At 37.8% G+C, this 2037-nt stretch overlaps 1 pseudogene; it reads right to left on the reverse strand.

The window, feature by feature from the left end:
- Positions 1-1083: 1083 nt before the first annotated feature.
- The window catches only part of LOC101588830, a 42368-nt pseudogene continuing 41414 nt past the window's right edge, over positions 1084-2037 (reverse strand).

Below are 2037 nucleotides of genomic sequence, written 5' to 3' on the forward strand. Positions count from 1 at the left end.
CAAAAACAAACTACAAAAAAAGCTCAAAATAATTAAACAACCAAGCAACACTAAAACTACGTTATAGGGCTGGAGACATAGCTCGGAGGTACAAGTGCCTGCCTGGCAAGCTCAAGATCCTGACTTCAACTCCTAGTACCAAGTTAAAAATAAAAATAAAGCCATATTACACAGATATATCATCATTATTTCTTCTGGATAAATTATCACATATGGTTTAACTGGGATGCTTTTTAAAATTTTTTTTATTTTTTATTTTTTGGTGGAACTGGGGATAGAACTCAGGTCCTTGCACTTGCCAGGGAAGCATTTATTCTACTGAGCTGTCTACCCAGCCCCCTTTTTCTTTTTGAGACAGGGTCATGCTATACAGTCTAGGGTGGACTTAAACTCACTATGCAGCCCAAGCTGGCTTCAAACCCAAAGCAATCCTCCTGCCTCAGCCTCCTGAGTTCTAGTATTACAGGTATGCACCACCATGCATGGGCCTTGGGATACTTTTCTTTCTTTTTTTTTAATTTTTATTTGTGTGTGTGTGTGTGTGGCCAGCTCAGCCCACCAGGGGGCGGGGCTGGCTGGCATGTGGTGCTGGGGGATTGAACCAAGGTCCCCATGCTTTGCTGAGCTTGTTCTAAGTAGGTGCTTTAGACCACTGAGCCATCTCACCAGCCCCTGGGATGCTTTTCAACATTAAAAATTTTGATATGTTGGGCCTGGAAGATAGCTCATATCATAAGCACCTGCCTGGCAAGTGCAAGGCCCTGAGTACTATCACTAGTACCACAAAAAAAAAAAAAAAAAAGAAAAAAAATTTTTTTTGATATATGAAGATGTAAGTTTAATGGCTAATTTTAAAATTGGATTTAATTTCGTTGAGTATTATAACAGAGTATACTTACAATACAGTGTAACACATCTTTCTTTTAGAAAAAAGTTAAATAATAGAGAAAAGGGGGCTGAGAGATGGCTCAGTAGAATAAGCACTTCTTTGGCAAGCACAAGGGCCTGAGTTCAATTGCTGGTTCCACAAAAAAAAAAAAAAAAAAAAAAAGAAAGAAAAGAAAAAGTTAAGGTCCTTTTCCCTTAAGTTAAAGATGTGACATCACAAAGGGAGTCAAATGGCTGGATATTTTTGTAGTGTACACATATTTTATGAAGTATGTCCTTAACAAATCTGATGGTTTCTTTATAGAATTTCTTTCTTCCCATTTTCTTTGGTGGATTATCTGCTCTAGGTGGAGTGCAAGGGCATTGAGAATTCATCCTCCCATAGTGGTACTGAACTTTCTCTCCAGATGGTTTCATCTGAGTGAACATGTCAACATTTTATCAAAATTCATGTGTCAAATTTGCCACAGTAATTTGTGGTTAAAAATGAGATTACCTATTGTTCTTTAGCAAAAAATTAATATCTATCTTCCATTGCTTGATCTTGACAAAGCAAGTCTAAATCATGAAAATTTAGAAGTTTACTGACTACATCAGTTCCAAAAGTAAAGGCAACACCATGATTGTTTTTCTCTCCAAACTTGCACATCCTTATCTGGGTCAGACCACAGCAAATGACAAAGTAAACCTGGATCAAGGACATTGATGGTCTCCTCATTCTCTGAATCTGCTCCATAGATTTCAGGTCCAGTGACAGTTCTCCATGACAATAAATCTCCCTCTCTACAATGACAGCAATAAGCAGACGGTTAAAACAATCAGTGAATGGGGCCAGGGAGATGGCTCAGTAGAGTAAGTGCTTCCCTGGCAAGCGCGAGGGCCTGAGTTCAACCCCCAGTTCTGAAAAAAAAAAAAAATCAGTAAATGTCTTTCACAATTGAATATTAATCCTAGTCTCTCACCGTGTACTAAAGTCAAAATGGATTAAAGAACTGAACATTAGAACAGAAACACTAATTCTCCTAGAAGATAAAGTAGGAGGAACTCTTGAAAACATAAGGATAGGCAAAGAGTTCATGAACAAAAATCAAAAATCGCATGGGAAATACTTGAAAGAATTAATGACTGGGACCACCTCTTTTTTTTTTT

Source organism: Octodon degus, unplaced genomic scaffold (assembly GCF_000260255.1).
Source record: "Octodon degus isolate 3935 unplaced genomic scaffold, OctDeg1.0 scaffold00169, whole genome shotgun sequence".
NCBI lineage: Eukaryota > Metazoa > Chordata > Mammalia > Rodentia > Octodontidae > Octodon > Octodon degus.